A 17,644-nucleotide genomic window follows, 5' to 3' on the forward strand; every position below is an offset into this window, starting at 1 on the left:
ATTTTTTCAAAAAAAAAATATAGTGCCTGAAAAGATTTTTTTTTTTTGGACTGTGTCCCAGGTTTCTTTATTTAAGATCAAAGTAATGAATGATCTGAGGATTAAAATCAAGAGCATCTTGAACTTCCCTCCAATCAGTTCCTCCAAACTCCCTGCCCCCAGACCCTTTGTGTTCCCAATTCCTTACTGAATGAAGAACTTAATCCCCAAACCTTGGCACAATCCTCAGGGTTCTCCTTAGCTCTGCTTTCTGGCAAAGGACAGGCACCTCAGTTTGAATGCATGGGAGAGCCCAGAGTGGTGACAGACGCAGAGGGAAAGGCTTCACTCTCAGGGAAAAGACCGAGGAGTACAGCGTAGGGAAGTGAGGGCCCACATAGCTTGGGGTACCAAAATGGGGCCTTGATGCCAGAGAAAAGAATACTGGTAACCCTGAGAAAGGAAGCCCACAAGCCTCAAAATCCTCTCACTGAGAATAGTCACTGCTTGATTGTTTGCCATTCTGGTGACGTTTGCAGAACCACGCTCAGACCATGTACTTCTCAAGCTGAAGCTACTGCAGGGTGAGCTTCTGGCACTGCAGGAACATGTTCTCCAGGTCGCCCTTTCTCAGTTTTCGAAGCTTGTTCGCTTTCTTTCAGGCCTGCACAAAGGTCTCTGCTCTGTGTTATCTCCTATAGATTCTCGTTGTCAGCTTCCTCCATTCACTTCTGTAGCAGGGGCTGCAGCTTACATGTTCTTCAAACCGACCTGCAGAGCCTCGAAGAAGCAGATGGTTGTTTGGCTGAACACCTTCCCCAAAGAGAGACCCCAGGTGACCCACATGTCATCCTGGGTGTGCCCCAAGGTGATCCTCTTCTGCTTAGCAAACTGCTTGAGGTATTTCTGTAGAGCTTTTGTGTCCTCACTTGCCTCCTCCTCAGGGTTTTACTCCAGCTTCTCCTTGTCCAGCTTAACAGCCCCAGATGGGGCAGTGCACGAATTGGGGGAGGTCCCCTCGGAGTTGCTCTCCACTCTGGCCCCTGCCTCACACTTGGGCTGAGGGGTCTGAAGGCCACCTTGGGGGCATCAGTCCCACCACAACCTGAGGTCCACAGTAGGCCATGCCCCCACAGAACTCATATGGAGGGGTACATGGGGGAATTCCCCACACCTTGGTGCCAGGGCCAAGCCCTGGCCCAATTCCTGACTCGCCAAGAGGGCCCTGGAAGCTCAACCAGGTTTGAGGGTCAACCCAGCCCGGCTCCAGCTCTCCTGGTCCATCGCCTCCACCACATGGTGGGGGCCAGAAGGCAGACGGAAGCCAGGTGTCCCGCTATGGGGAAGGGTGGTGCCCCAGGTCAGAGGCCTGGTAAAAGGCTAGAAGTTTTCAGTGTTAGTTAAAACACAAGTACCCTGAGCAGATGTGATGTTACTACCATCACTTTGCATATTTGAGTTTGCAGCAGTGAATAGATTGGTTTTTCTTCACAGTTAGCTTACATTTAGGGTGTATAATCACCAGAGAGGCAGGAGAGAGGATATTAACAAATATTGGTGTCTCCTAAATCCTACTTGCACTGCCAAACATTTCATGTATGATTAATTCATTCAATTGACATTACAATTTTACAGTTGAAACTATTCCTGTAAGAGAGCTCCTGTCTACCCAGCATCCACATTAACAGTTCTCAGGGAACAAAGTAGCTCTGTTTAGGCTACGAGCCCATTCCTGAAGTATCTTTGAGGGCAAGGAATTGGAGTCCTTTGCTTGACTAAAGCTTGTCATGGTTCCACACATATGGCTGAAGTTATGGCAAGATTAGATGGACCAGAACCATATGACATGGGTTCCCCACAGGATAAAACAGAGCAATTATGTGAAGAGAGAAGGAAAGACTGTAAGACAAATTCTAGAATATCTGGATGATAAAATCATGAAGTTTGATTTAATAGACATGTATTAAAGTGATTTGAAGGAAGAGATTAAAAAATAGAAATAGAAATTAATGGATCAAAAAAACCCAATCAATAAAACTGAAAGCTAATTCTCTGAAAATACTAATAAATAAGAAAAACCCCTGGGAAAGAGGAATAAGGACAAAATGTACAAATACTATTGGGAAAAGGGAGCATAAGAATAGATACAAGAAATCATAAAGACCAAATAATTTTGAAAACTAAGATAAAGTGGTGTATTGGACACCTATATACCACCTCATATGCAGTGAACCCACTTTTACCTTACCACATTGCTGTGGTAAACATATTTGCACACATGTGACCTAATGGTTGCAGCCGCTTCCCCTTTCTTTCTGTTGTGCAGGAACCCTTGGCACTCATATGCAACCTGTAAGGAAGGGATTTAATAGGCTAGAAGTCATCCTTGCTTGGCCAATGAGGAGCAGGAGCCATTGGGTGACCAGTGAATAATTCCGATTATTCTAGTTGGCCACAGTAGAGATCAGCGCAATAACACAACCTTGAATAGGCTTTTTTATTTTTAACTTTTATTTGTTTATTTTATTAGTATATTTATTTTTTATTACAGCATTTAAAAAAAAGTATTTCTCAATTACAGTTGCAATACAATATTATATTAGTTTCAGGTGTACAGCATAGTGATTAGATCTTTACGTATACGTATAGACCTTGTGAAGTGATTACTCTCATAAGTCTACTACCCACCTGACACCATACATAGTTATCACAATATTATTGACTATATTCCCTATGATGTACTTTATCTCCCTGTGACTATTTTTATAACTGGTAATTCGTACTTCTTAATCCCTTTCACGTTTTTCGCTCATTGCCTCAACCCCCCTCCCATCTGGTGACCATCAGTTTGTCTCTGTATAAGTGAGTTTGTTTCTGTTTTGCATGTTCTTTTCTTTTTTAGATTCCACATATAAGAGAAATCATATGCTATTAGTCTTTTTCTGTCAGACTTATTTCACTTAGCATAATACTCTCTAGCTCCATCCATGTTGTCACAAATGACAAAACTTCATCCTTTTTTATGGCTGAGTAGTATTTTATGTATATACCAGGGGCATCAAAAAAAATGTCTACAAGTGGACACTTTGATCAACATTGCTCAAGCAGTAGTTCACCGTAATCAGAAGTGCCTGGACGCTGATGGTAACCACTTTGAGCACCTCTTGTAATTGCAGAAGTCAAACATGACTTGTATTTATCTTTTGTTATCGGTATATATTGAGTATTACAAGTTTACATTTTTTCCTTTCCTGAAATGTGTATACATTTTTGGGGTGCCCTCTGTACACACCACATATTCTTTATCCATTCATACATCGATGGGCACTTAAGTTGCTTCTGTATCTTGACTATTGTAAATAATGCTTCAATGAACATAGGGATGTTGAATAGGTGTATCTTCCTTCCATTATTCACTCTTCTCCAGTCCTATTACCCATTCCCTGGCATCATGTCCCCCAAGTATTTTATCTGCACACAAGCTCTTGTGTCAGGCTTCACCATATAGGAAGTAATCCCAGGTTTAAACAATTGCTTAATTTTCCAGACAAACAAATATTATCAGAATGAAGCCAGAACAAAGAGATTTTTTTAACTTTTATATATATATATATATATATATATATATATATATATATACATATATATATATACATATATATATATTTTTTTTTTAATTTAATGGGGGTGACAAAAGTTAGTGAAATTACATAGATTTCAGGTGTACAATTCTGTATTACATTATCTATAAATCCCATTGTGTGTTCACAGCCCAGAGTCAGTTCTCCTTCCATCACCATATATTTGATCCCCCTTACCCTCAGCTCCCACCCTCCACCCCCCTTACCCTCTGGTAAACACTAAACTATTGTCTGTGTCTATGAGTTTTTGTTTCTCATTTGTTTGTCTTGTTCTTTTGTTGTTTTTGGTTTATATACCACATATCAGTGAAATCATAGGGTTCTCTGCTTTTTCTGTCTGACTTATTTCGCTTAGCATTATACTCTCAAATCCATCCATGTTGTCACAAATGTTCTTATATCATCTTTTCTTACCGCCGAATAGTATTCCATTGTGTATATATGCCACAACTTCTTTATCCATTCATCTATCGAAGGACATTTTGGTTGTTTCCATGTCTTGGCCACCGTAACCAAGCTGCAGTGAACATTGAAGCACACGTGTCTTTATGTATAAATGTTTTCAAATTTTTTTGGTAGATACCCAGGAGAGAGATTGCTGGGTCATATGGTATTTCTATTCGTAATTTTTTGAGGAACCTCCACACTGCCTTCCTTAAGGGCTGTACCAGTCTGCATTCCTACCAACAGTGTATGAGGGTTCCTTTTTCTCCACAGCCTCTCCAACACTTGTTACTATTTGTCTTGTTGATGATAGCCATTCTGACTGGGGTGACGTGATATCTCATTGTGGTTTTCATTTGCATTTCTCTAATGATTAGTGATGTTAAGCATTTTTTCATATGTCTATTTGCCATTTGTATGTCCTTTTTGGAGAAATGTCTCTTCAGGTCCTCTGCCCATTTTTCAATTGGGTTGTTTGTTTTTTTGTTGTTGAGTTTCATGAGTTCCTTGTATATTTTGGATATTAGCCCCTTATCAGAAGCACTGTTTGCAAAAATCTTCTCCCATTCAGTTGGTTGCCTCTTTATTTTGACGATGGTTTCTATTACTATGCAGAAGCTTTTAAGTTTCATATAGTCCCATGTGATTATTTTAGCTTTTACTTCCATTGCCTTTGGAGTCAAATTCATAAAATGCTCTTTGAACCCAAGGTCCATAAGTTTAGTACCTATGTTTTCTTCTTTGCAGTTTATTGTTTCAGGTCTTATGCTTAAGTCTTTGATCCATTTTGAATTAATTTTGGTACATGGTGACAGATAACAGTCCAGTTTCTTTCCTCTGCACGTGGCTATCCAATTCTGCCAGCACCATTTATTGAAGAGGCTGTCTTTCCTCCATTGTATGTTTTTAGCTTCTTTGTCAAAAATTATCTGTCCATATTTATGTGGTTTTATTTCTGGGTTCTCAATTCTATTCCATTGGTCTATGTGTCTGTTTTTCTGCCAATACCATACAGTTTTGAAAATTGTAGTCCTGTAGTACAAGCTAAAGTCAGGGAGTGCGATACCTCCAGTATTGTTCTTTTTTTCTTAAGATTGCTTTGGCTATTCGGGGTCTTTTGTGGTTCCAAACAAATCTGATGATTTTTTTGTACTATTTCTTTAAAAAATGCCATTGGGATTTTGATGGGGATTGCATTAAATCTGTATAGTGCTTTGGCAAATATGGCCATTTTAACTATGTTGATTTTTACAATCCATGAGCATGGAATGTCTTTCTATTTCTTCGTGCCTTCTTTAATTTCTTTTAAAAATGTCTCATAGTTTTCAGCATATAGGTCCGTCATATCCTTGGTTAAGTTTATTCCTAGGTATTTTATTATTTTTGCTGCAATTGCAAAGGGAATTGTTTTTGTATTTCTTTTTCTGAGATTTCATTGTTAGTATATAGGAATGCAACGGACTTTTGTACGTTGATTTTGTAGCCAGCAACTTTACTGTATTCGTTGATTGTTTCTAATAGCTTTTTGGTGGAGTCTTTAGGGTTTTCTATATATAGCATCATGTCATCTGCAAAGAGTGATATTTTAACTTCTTCATTCCCAATTTGGATGCCTTTTTTTTTTTTTCCTCTTGCCTGATGGCTCTGGCAAGGTCTTCCAACACTATGTTGAAAAGCAGAGGTGATAGGGGACAGCCCTGTCTTGCTCCTGAACGTAGAGCACAGGGCTTCAGTTTTTCACCATTAATTATGAGATTAGCTGAGGGCTTGTCATAGATGGCCTTTATTATCTTAAGGTATTTTCCTTCTATACCTATTTTATTAAGTGTTTTTATCATAAATGGATGTTGTATCTTGTCAAATGCTTTTTCTGCATCAATTGATATAATCATATGATTTTTGTCCTTTATTTTGTTTATGTGATGTATCACATTGATGGATTTGCGGATGTTGAACAATGCTTGTGCCCCAAGGATGAACCCCACTTGGTCATGTTGAATAATCTTTTTAATGCATTGTTGTATTCGATTTGCTAAAATTTTGTTTAAGATTTTTGCATCTGTATTCATCAGAGATATTGGTCTGTAGTTTTCTTTTTTTGTGTTGTCCTTACGAGGTTTTGGTATCAGGGCAATGTTGGCCTCATAAACTGAGTTAGGGAGTACTGTCTCTTCTTCAATTTTTTGGAAAGGTTGAGCAGGATTGGTATTAGATCCTCTTTGAAAGTTTGGTAGAATTCACTAGTGAAGCCATCTGGTGCAGGACTTTTGCATTTGGGAAGGTTTCGCATGACTGATTCAATTTCGTTACTAGTGATCGGTCTGTTTAGATTTTCCAGTTCTTCATGGTTCAGCCTTGGAAGGCTATATGTTTCTAAGAACTTGTCCATTTCTTCTAGGTTATTGAATTTGGTGGCCTATAGTCCTTCATAGTATTCTTGTATGATCCTTTGTATTTCTGTGGTGTCGTGATAACTTACCCTTTTTCATTTCTGATTTTGTTAATTAGTGTCTTCTCTCTTTTTAGCTTAGTGAGTCTAGCCAAGGGTTTGTCAATTTAGTTAATCTTTTCAAAGAACCAGCTCTTTGTCACATTATTTTTTTTCTACTGTCTTTTTCTCTGTTTCATTTAGTTCTGCTCTGATTTTTGTTATTTCCTTTCTTCTGCTGACCTTGGGTTTCACTTGTTCTTCTTTTTCTAGCTCTTTAAGTTGTAACATGAGGTTATTTATTTGGCATTTTTCTTGCTTTCTTGCTTGTAGTGATATAAATTTCCCTCTTAAACCTCCTTTCGCTGCATCCCAAAAATTTTGGTAGGATGTATTTTCATTGTCATTTGTTTCTGTGTGTCTTTTGATCTCTCCTCTAATTTCTTCTTTGACCCAGTCATTCTTTAAAAGTATGTTGTTTAATCTCCATGTATTTGTGTTTTTTCCTGCTTTCTTTTTGCAGTTGATATCCAGTTTCAAACCCTTGTGATCAGAGAATATGCTTGGTATGATTTCTATCCTCTTAAATTTGCTGAGGCTGATTTTATGTTATAATATATGGTCTATCCTTGAGAATGTTCCATATACACTAGAAAAAAACGTATAGTCTGATGTTTTAGGATGAAGTGCTCTATAAATGATAATTATGTCCATTTCATCTAATGTGTCATTTAGGGCTGCTATTTCGTTATTTATTTTCTGTTTGGATGATCTATCCATAGCTGTCAATGATGTACTTAAGTCCCCTAGTATAATTGTGTTTTGGTCAATTTCTCCCTTTAGTTCTGTTAGTAGTTGCTTGGTATATTTTGGTGCTCCCTGATTGGTGGCATAAATATTGATGACTGTTATGTCTTCTTGTTGTATAGTCCCCTTTACCATTATGAAATGTCCATCTTTGTCTCTTGTTATCTTTTTCACCCTGAAGTCTGTTTCATTGGAAATCATTATGGCTACACCTGATTTTCTCTGGGTACCATTTGCTTGGAGTGTCAATTTCCACCCTTTCACTTTGAGTCTGTGCTTTTCCTTGTAGCTGAGATGTGTCTTTTGGAGGCAGCATAGGGGTTGGGTTTAGTTTTTTGATCCAATCTGCTACTCTGTGCCTTTTTATTGGTGAATTCAGTCCATTTACATTTAGGGTGATTATTGCTATGTGAGGATTTCCTGTCGTTCTATCTTTAGTTTACTGGTAAGGCTGTGTCTCCATTGTTTCTTTGCCTCTTTGTTGTTGTCTATTATTTCTGTGTGGTGGTATTCTATGATGTTTCCCTGTGTTTCTTCTTTTGTTACAGTATATATTTCAGTTCTGGATATTTTTTGAGTGTTTACTCTTAAGTTTATGTAAAAGGAAGTTTGATATTTAGAGTATTCCATTTTCTTCAGCACGCTTACTTTCTCCATTCCCATATTCCGGTTCAGGCCTTTAGTCTCCCCCTTTTTGTGTTGCCAGAAATTGTCCCTGTTGATGGTGGTCGAATAGCCTCTTTTAGTATTTCTTGTAGTGCAGGTCGTGTATAAGAAAATTTCCTCTCAGCTTCTGTATGTCTGGAAAGGTCTTTATTCCTCCTTCATATCTAAAGGATATCTTTGCTGGATATATTATTCTTGGCTCATAATTTCTCTCTTTCAGTAGTTTGAATATTTGGTTCCACTCCCTCCTGGCTTGTAGAGTTTCTGCTTGAAAATCTGATGATAATCTAATGGGCTTTCCTTTGTAGGTTACCGTCTTCTTTTCCCTGGCTGCTTTGAGGATTCTTTCTTTGTCATTGATTTAGACAGCTTCAATGCAGTGTGCCGTGAAGAAGGCCTGTTGGGATTGAAGTAATTAGGTGTTCTATTTGCTTCTTAGAGTCAAGGATCCAGTTCTGTCCACAAGTTTGGGAAGCTATCATCAACAATTTGTTTGAATATATTCTCTGTCCCCTTCTCTCTTTTTTCTCCTTCTGGTATGCCTGTTATTTTTACATTGCTCTTTTTGATAGAGTCAGAAAGTTCTTGTAGAGTTCTTTCATTTATTTTAAGTCTCAAGTCTCTTTCTTCTTCCATCTGTGTAATTTCCAGTTTTCTATCTTCGATGTCACTGATTCTTTCTTCCATCTGGTCAACTCTACTAACTGAGCTGGTTATTTCATTCTTAATTTCTTCTATTGAGTTCTTAATCTCCAGAAATTCCATTTGGTTCTTTTTTAAAATTTCAGTCACTTTCATAAAATGCTCATGTTGTTCTTTGATTGTGTTTCTGAGTTCATTAAATTGCCTTTCTGTGTTTTCTTGCATCTCATTGAATTTTTTCAGAACTGCAATCTTGAATTCTCTGTCATTTAAGTCACATATTTTCATATCTTTAAGTTCCTTTTCTGGAGACTTTTCGCTTTCTTTCTGAGCTGTCTTATTGCCTTGGTTATTAACAGCAATTAGTGATTTATTATTTTTCTTCCTAGACATCTACAGGAGTGGTTTCTGCAACAGGTTGATAGGAAGAGGTCTTTCTTTTGTTTTCCAGTACTTGTTGGTAGAATGTTTTATTTTCTCTCTGACTGCAGCCTTTTTTTTTCCTCTCTCACACAGTAGTGCTATGTTTTCTCTGCACTATTCCAGCTTCTCACACAATGGGGGTGTTCCCTGGGAGACGGGCTTCTCCTCAGTTAACAGTTTGCCTGGGGTACAGGGTGCCATGTCACTTTGTGGATGCGGAGAGCTTTTGAAGTTCCAAAGCTCTTTCTGCACCAGATTCAGAGCCCGTGTGTTTCAGCAGTTCTGTTTACTCCTTCAGGGATCCGCCCAGATAGGTGCGGCCAGGGTCTGGATGAGTTGTGAAAGGTGTCCCAGAGCAATGGTGGCGCCCACCACCACAGCCGGTCCCGCTTCCACAGCTCCCTCCCCTTTGCTGAAACTAGTTGGGCTGCGAATCTGTGTTTGCGGTCCACAGTTATCAGAACAGCAAATATTCTGTTCTTTTGATCTGACACTGCTACTGTTCCGCTTCTAGCACCGGGCAGTTGGGTGTGGGGCGAGTTCTGGGAGGGTAGGGAGGGGGCAGCTAGTCTCAGTGCCTAAGGCTTCCGTTCTCCGCTTGGCAATGAGGGCTTAAACCATCATTTTCAGCCTTCTTCCCTCAGTCTTTGCTCCAAGGTCTCTGCCGTAAGTGTTGGGTTCAGCCGTGTTATATGCTGCCCCCTCAGCCCTGTGGGCCATACGCGGAGCCCTAGCAGTCCGAGTTCTTCCCTGTCCTGCAGCTGCGGTAGTTCCGGGATGCAGCGAACTCGGAGCACTGAGCTAGGTCTGCGTCCTGTGCCCTCGTGGTTCCGTTCCCGCACTTCTCCCTTCCCTCCTCCCCTGCTCGAGCAATTCGCCCACCTGGAGGTGAATTCAGTAGTGGGCCTCTTCGTCTTGCCTGTCTGCTGTGCAGGGAGTCCTTTGTGGAGTTGTTGTTGTCCGATTAGTTGTAAATTCCAGGGGAGCTTACAGAGGCTCACCTCCCGCCACCATTTTGATAGACTCTGAAAAGATTTCAATAAATTGATTATCATTAAAAAATTGAACTGATAGTAAAAAATAAAATATTGCCTTCACTCCCACTGCATTCTAAAGCTATCTGGTCCAATTACATGTGATTTTTATCACACTTTCAAGAAATAGATAACACCTATTACATAAATATTTTTCAGAGTCTAGAAAATAAGGGTATACTCCCCAGCTCACTTTATGAAATTAATGTTACTGAAAAATGGAGAAAGTATAACAAAAAAATTATAGTCCAGTTTATTTTCTGAACATAAATAAAAAAATCCTAAATAAAGCATTAGAAAATTGAGAGAAATATGACAATATCTAATAAAGTTGTAAGTGACTCAATAATTTGATACTCAATTTAATAATTCAAATATTCTGATTCAATAATTCATATTTAGGTATACAACATAAGGAAATTTGTGCACATATATGCGAAGGTGGTTGCTAAACCATTTTTTTTATTATTTTTGTTTTTGCTAAATCAATTTTTACAATACCAAAACAGGAAACAACTTAAATGTTTATTATAGTGAGTGGGTAAGTGATGATGTCTTGATGAGATGGAATATTATACAGCAGTTAAAACGAATGAACGTTATATAAATAACATGGACACATTGGTATACATTAATATGAGCTAGAGCTTTATATGTCAACATAAATCTGAAAAACATAATGTTGAATAAAAAAGTAAGGTGCAAGGCCAGCCCGGTGGCTCAGGCGGTTAGAGCTCCATGCTCCTAACTCCGAGGGCTGCCAGTTCAATTCCCACATGGGCCAGTGGGCTCTCTACCACAAGGTTGCCAGTTCAATTCCTCAAGTCCCGGAAAGGATGGTGGGCTGCGCCCCCTGCAACTAGCAATGGCAACTGGAACTAGAGCTGACCTGTGCCCTCCACAACTAAGATTGAAAGGACAACTTGACTTGGAAAAAAGTCCTGGTGGTACACAGTGTTCCCCAAAAAGGCCTGTTCGCCTTCCTAATAAAATCTTTAAAAAAAAAAGTAAGGTGCAGAATGATGTGTGTGACATTTATCTATTTTTTAAGGCAGCCCAAACAATACTGTATAATTTTTCATGCAAATACTTATTATGTATAAGAACATGATGGGAAGGGTATACAACATTATTATTGATGGTTCTGAGTAAGAAGGGAGGGGAATTTGTTTAGGGAGAGGCACAAAGGGGCTTCAACTCTATCTGAAATAGTTTATTTATTTTCAAAAAAAGGAAAGTTTAACAATTATGATACTGTTGATGTTTTTTAGTTCTGGAAGGTGGATAATTTTACTTGTGTTGTTCTTAGTAATTTTCTATGTACTTTCATAATAAAATTGCAACCCTGATCGGCAGATTATGTTTTAATATTGTATATTCAAGTAGCACTTACAGTTCATTAGGAAAATGAGATATGCTCTGTAGTCAATAGAACAATGGGCAAATATTCAAGGAAAAATATAAAAACTCAGAAATATAAGAAACTACTGTTCACATAAAATGAATTTTCACTATTGCATGTATGCATGCATGTATGTCTCTATGTATGTGTCTACCTACCTACCTACCTACCTACTTATCTATTTAATGAAGTGTTAGGAAAACACATACACTGCTGATAAACCTCTCCTGAAAGCAATTTAGTGATATGTATATTGAGACTTCAAAATGTTTGTACTATTTGCCTAACTCAACTCCTCTTCTAGTAATTTATAAAAACAAAAACCAAAAACAAGCAATGTGTGAGAAGACATGTTTGTTATACACTTAGTTGTTATGATGAAAAATTGAAAATAGCTTAAATTTCCCTGAGTAGTTCGTTGTTTAAATACCTACGGTCCATTTATAGTGTGGGAGTCTGTAACTGTTTAAAATTAGAATTATATCTACAGATGGGGAAAATTTCCATAATACAGTCTGAAGTGGGAAAAGAAAATTTGAATCCATGTGTATACCACATAAAGCATACATGTGTGCTCATGTGAGCATGCCTGCACATACATGCGGCACACACACAGAGACACACACACACACAATGTACACATACTGGAGGGAAATACACTAAAATGTTGATAATTGTAATTTCTGAGTTTTGGGATAATGAATGGTTTTTATACTATTCTACTCTTCCACATTTTCTATAATCAATGCATATTTTTTATTTTAAGCAGAGAAATAAAGCTGTTCTTTAAATGTTAATATAATCCTTGTCTAGTACATAGATAGTGTGGCTTACCCTGTAATACACATTGGATTTGTTTTTAAATTTTTTAGAAAAATTTATTTTTTATATTTACTGTTATTTTTCAGACAGCAATCACCTGTAATAGCAGATGATTGCAGGCTGATTATACAGTCCAGCACTGTATATAGGGTAACTAAGTCAGGACCATTGTTTTCTTTTCTTTTTTTTGTTAGTTTCAGGTGTACAAATCAACATTTACACCCCTCACAAAGTGATAACCCCCCTCCCCCAAGCTACTACCCTTCTGATATCTTATATAACTGTTACAATACCATGGGATGCTATTCTCCACATCCCATGACTATACATATATATATTATATATACAAAAAATATATATAATGTATATATTAATTATATATATTATATATATATATATATGTGTAATTATAGTTGGCATACAATATTATTCTACTTCAGTTTCAGGTGTCCAGTGCAATGGTCAGGCATCTACACAATTTACGAAGTGATCCTCGATAAGTCCAGTGCCCATCTGACACCCTACATAATCTTTAAAACATTGTTGATTACATTCCTCATACTATATTTCATATTCCCATGATTATACTGTGTCTACTAATTCACTCTTTCTAATCCCTTTGCCTTCTCCCACATCCCCTTCTCCTTCCATCTAGCAACCAACAGGCTTTTTTTCTGTATCTCTGAGTCTATTTCTGTTTTGTTTGATCATTTATTCTGTTCTTTAGATTCCACAGGCCTATTTTCTCATTGTGCATCTTCTTTTGCTTGAATAATGCTGTTAAATGTCTTGAGTCTAGTAACAATTTAAGGCCGTAAATAGTGGTAATATTCTTCCTTTCACAGACACCCTACCTTTTAATTATCCATCAGAAAGAAAATTTATTTGGTATTCAGCTAAGATCTCAGCCATTTCCAGAGAAAAGAGGATGATAGTGGACTAAATTGCTGAGTCTTAAAAGTTGAGTGAAATTATTCTCAAAGGCTATGCTTGAATATTTTAATATCTGGCTAGTACTCCTTTATAATCTATCAAATATTGGGGTAGCCCCTGATGGTTGCATGAGCTGTTGCAAATTTTCCAACTGTGTTTGAATAAATACCTAATAAGATTTGAAAAAATATGTAAGACACTCCGAGAAATCTTGCTGTATAAGAAAGAAAATAGAGAAAAAACTTTAAGTGCTTAATATTATTATTATATTGATACTTGTTTAGGTGTAAGTATTTAAAAATATCTCCTAAAACATGATAATCCCTGTAAGATAACTATTCATATCGCTTATTGTTTGGTGGTATGGCACAAAGAGAATATTGAGAAAGCAATCCAATTTAGATTATAAACATTTAAGATATGCTAGTAATTTAATAAGTAATGTCTCATTTATCTAGCATGAAGTGTTCCATTAACATAATGTTATCTGTTTTAGTTCTCAAAGGTTTATTGGTTTAAACTATTTTTTTTTTTATTTTAAAAATCTTTTTTACAGTATTATGTGCACTGGGCAGGGCTCAAGGAATGGATATGTCGAGAGGGCATGATCTCATAATTTTGGTTTATAATTATTGACTTCATTCCTGGTTACCCCACTAAACTAGGAGTTTCTATGAGAGAAATTGTCTGTCTTATTCCTTTCAGTACATCACATAGTTCTTAGTATATAATAGGTACTTAATAAATGTTTAATGAATAAAAATGCCTTTTTAATATTGTAATGCCTTTCATTGCTATTAGCTGTCATATCTCATGAGTATCTGCTATTTATCCTTATAATCTGATTTATGTTCTTTCATTTATATATCTGTGCCTATTATGTGCAAGGTTCTATTTAAAAGCTTTGAGAGATACAAGATGAGCAACATGTGGAACTTTCCCTCAAGGATCTTATGGAGCTTCCTTTTTAGTTGGAGTAGTTGGGAATAGAAAACGTGTATAAAAATACCTATAATAAAAGCACGTGGTAAGTGTCAGACACTGGTGAAAAACTGGACAAATCAAATAGCCTTTTCCTAGTCCTCATTACCTTGACCTTTCTGGAACTTCATGGGGCTTTAAAGGATGAAGAAATGGTTCTTTATAGAACATAAGTGAAGAAACTGGCATTGTGGTGAATAAGATGTTAGACATGGATCCTACAAAGATCTTCTAGGTTGGTAAGGAAGATAACACATTTACATAAAAAAAATCTAGAACGATAAGGAGAAATTGTCAGTGCCACGAGGAAACAAATAATAAACTATGGGAACTCAGGAGGAAAGAGAACTCTTTTGAGTTTGATTCGTATGAAATAAGTATGTGTTTTTTGACAACTGGCTTCTCAGAAGTCTTTCTCTTTTTTATACAAGTTTCTGCCATTTTCTTTTTCTTTCTGATGGTTGAAGTTACTAGAAATCCATTCTTTGGATAAGAGACATGTAACTCAACAAGCCTATTTTGGATTACTTTTATGTGCAGAGGCAGAGAAATAGAAGAAGGAAGGAAATGTAAGAGCAGAGGGATATGCCTTGGTAGGAATATGATTTCTTCATGAGTGCAGCCTCTATTGGGGGGAGATGCATCACTGGATGTGTAAATAATTACTTCTTTCCTGTGTATGAAAAGGAAAAAAAAATCAATATACTTGTCATATAGCTGATACAAAAAAAAATCAATGTGATCAATTTTATAAGTTTCACATGGAAAAGCTGTTTCATTGCTATATAACGACTATTCATATTTATATTCTGCATATGAGATTTCATAGTTAAAGAAACATATAATAAGACAAAAACAATAAACTAAGAACATCTTAAACTAGCCAGGTTGAAAACAGTTACCATTTGGAGTAAGGAGATCAAATCTTTTTGGTCAAATAGCAACCCCCAAATTGATTGATAGCAGGTTAGTTTGCTTTATTGTCAGGCATTATTCCCTGAACATAACACTTTTCGAAGGGAGGGTGGTACTTTGAGGGGAAGAATTGGTCAGGCTGGCTATTATCTGTGCAGAAGGATTGAGCTTTGCAAAAACAACATCTGGCATGATTAAACTTGACTGCCAAGGTAGAGCCAACAGTGAAGGATAAGAGTGTAATAAAATTTTACTCATGTAGGCAGAACCACTCTACCAGCAATAGCAAAGCGAACCAGAAGAAAGATAATGTGAATATAATTCAGTCTAAAAAGTCAGTGAGACTGGCATGCTACGTTATGTTGGGCCATTTCAAAAACAATATGATATAGCCTTTTCCTCAAAAAATCCACATTGTTAAAGGTTCAAGGTGTTATTGGAAAGAATGATAATAATAGATAGTAATGCATAAGGAACTGTGGGTTTATGTAATAAAGCACATTTATATTTGAATTCCTAAAGGTAGATTAGAAATGGCCACGGACTGGGGATTGTGTGTTTCTATGCACTGCAGTACCCACTGTCTATTCCTTGTACTGAGCATATAAACAATTAGCAGTTGGCATGGTGATGTCTGTTTATTCAGAGAGGTGCCAGCAATCATCTTTAAAATAATGTAAAGTATAATTTATTCATTTTGTCTTTTGAATAACGTTTGATCATTGAACATTAAAATTATTTTAAGTCATTGGGAAATTATAAAATAATAGCATTAATACAAAAGTCCTCTTCTAACATTTTAAAAACTTTAAGGATAGTGCTCGCTTCGGCAGCACATATACTAAAAACTTTAAGGATAGTGGTAAAATCTATCATCCCAGACTAAATACGTGTAGTTATTGCACACTTTCTTTCCTTTTTTTGAATCTGTGTGTGTTGAGGTAGTTTGGAAATTGTATTTATGGACTTAAGAAATTTTAAAGCTTTTCCACTTTCTAGTTTTATTATCTTTGGAAAATCACTTAGTCTCTTTAGGTTTTAGTTTCCTCACCTATCAAATAAGGGAATTGTGGGAATAATAATCTCTAAGGCCCTTTTCAGCTCTAGCATTCTGTGGTTCTGTGCTCATACAAACATTAATATCTTTTTCACGAAAGTGTCATCTGTGAGATTCAAGAAAGTTTAGTTTGAAGTTCCAATTTAAAGGGATTGTTTCCCAGTGACTACAGCACCTTCTAGCATTTATTACGTCCTGCTGAACTTCTGTTTGTCACCATTTCCAGCGCAGTCTGAGAGCCTTGAAGGCAAGGACATTCCATTATCAGCACAACATCTGGCACACAGTGATCTTTCAATAACTGCTAAATGGATGAATGAATGAATGAATATGTGGCTATGCACGTGACTTTGATTACTTACATTTGTGCCTCTCTGCTCACCGGACAGAAGGGCTTGATCCGATTCCTTCTTACAAGTCAATTGTATCAAATGAAGTTGTTGATATGAAAATGTTTTTAAAACCTTAATCATGTTAGCGTAAAAGTCAAGTTTCATTATTACTGTTTTCCATAGTGGATTAAGAAGCTTGAGTTGCTCTAAAGTTTTGTTTCTTCTTAGTCCACTTCTCATTTTCTAATATAGTTGTTAGCTGTTGCTTTTTAGTTTTCTTGTAACAGATTCTTTTCTAAAAATATTCCATGCCTCAGTTTAAACGACCTTGAAGGACAAATTCCAGATAGCTTGAGAAATGCTGAAATTTCTACCATTTGGAATAGGAGAAGTTACATTATGAAAATTAAAGGGGAATCACCTTGCTTTTCTTTTCTAGGAGAGTTTAATATGAGAACCATTCATTTCATTCAACTCACCAATATGCTTCCCTAGAAACCATGCAGTTAGGCTTCCCCAGAAGTAAAACTAATGGGATTTTGACTATTGTTCAGTTTCGTGAACTGTCAATTATGAATGGCTCATGATGTGACTGTAATAAGATTATGCAAATGTGCTACTCATAGGTGATAGAAATTAAAGAATCAAAGTAGCTACAAGGAACTTCAGAAATCCTGTTGTGTTAATCACGTGATTAAAAAAGAACATACATCCCAAAACATAACCCTTGATTGGGATTTGAATATTGTACTGCGTATATACATATAAAAATTTCATATTATATATCCAGTACAATGTTAATGGCATATGATTATGTTTGGCAGTTAAATGTTCAGATTTCAGAGGTAATGATATTGGTATGAGAACAATGGATTTCTGGAGGTTTAAAACAACATATCCCTTATGAATATCTCACTCATTTCTTGACTATGCAAAGAAATATTGTCAGGATTATGTCACTATTCTACACCAATCAGATAATTCCGTTTTAAAAAATATCAAACCTACATCCTGAACACACACTGACATGATGAATGAATGAACATGTTACTTTTCACACAGGTGTTTGGTGCATGAAGATGCAACCTTATCTTTCAATACTAACTACTGTACTTGTATTCCAGTAATAAAATTTTCA

The 17,644-nt window shown here is 36.7% G+C and overlaps 1 pseudogene across 1 annotated transcript; it reads right to left on the reverse strand.

Moving 5' to 3' along the window:
• Window positions 1-269: 269 nt before the first annotated feature.
• Window positions 270-16,647, reverse strand: LOC308495027 (POU domain, class 5, transcription factor 1-like; annotated as a pseudogene). Its single transcript has 2 exons — window positions 16,557-16,647; window positions 270-1,315 (listed from the first exon to the last, which is right to left on the reverse strand). The product of its transcript is annotated as a POU domain, class 5, transcription factor 1-like (transcript).
• Between the last annotated feature and the right edge of the window lie 997 nt (window positions 16,648-17,644).

Source organism: Rhinolophus hipposideros (assembly GCF_964194185.1).
Source record: "Rhinolophus hipposideros genome assembly, chromosome: X".
Lineage (NCBI taxonomy): Eukaryota > Metazoa > Chordata > Mammalia > Chiroptera > Rhinolophidae > Rhinolophus > Rhinolophus hipposideros.